Source organism: Macaca mulatta, chromosome 20 (genome assembly GCF_049350105.2).
Source record: "Macaca mulatta isolate MMU2019108-1 chromosome 20, T2T-MMU8v2.0, whole genome shotgun sequence".
Lineage (NCBI taxonomy): Eukaryota > Metazoa > Chordata > Mammalia > Primates > Cercopithecidae > Macaca > Macaca mulatta.
In genome coordinates, this window is record NC_133425.1 from 15,464,372 (window position 1) to 15,464,952 (window position 581).

Consider the following 581-nt stretch of genomic DNA (forward strand, 5'->3'; position numbering starts at 1 on the left):
TAGGGGGGTGCTGAAAATTGGGGGAAGGGCCAGAAGCGCCAGCTGGCAGTGGCACTGGGTGTTCCCGAAAGAGGGGGGTAGACCGGGTCTGAATCTTCAGTGGATGCACCCCCAGCTCCGGGATACCTCAAGTGCCTTTGGAGGACTCCCGCACGCCCCTCGGGAGGGAAGTCCGGCCTCGGTTCCGTCTCTGGGCTGCGGTGGTACTGGAAGTGGGGACTCTTTCCCCCTCCTCCGTGCCCCTAGTTTGAAGCACCCCGGGCTCTGCCCCCCGCCCCCAGGTCGAGGCTGACGTCGCCGCCGCATTTCTAGGAATGCCCCTATCCGCTGACTATATTTGGCGAGGGTTTCTAGGAAGGCGCCCCCCCACCCCGGCCCCCGCCCCCACTCCCACCCCCACCCCCACCCCTACCCCCACCCCCACCCCTACCCCCACCCGGGCGGGCGCGCTCGGCTTCCAGGCTCTTGCCCTCTCTCCCGGGCTGGGGAGGAACCGCCCCGCTGCCTGGGCCGCCGCCGCCGCCGCCTCCCCAGCGCGGCCAACCCCGGGCTGGCCCAGCCCCCGCCCCGGGCCGGCCATA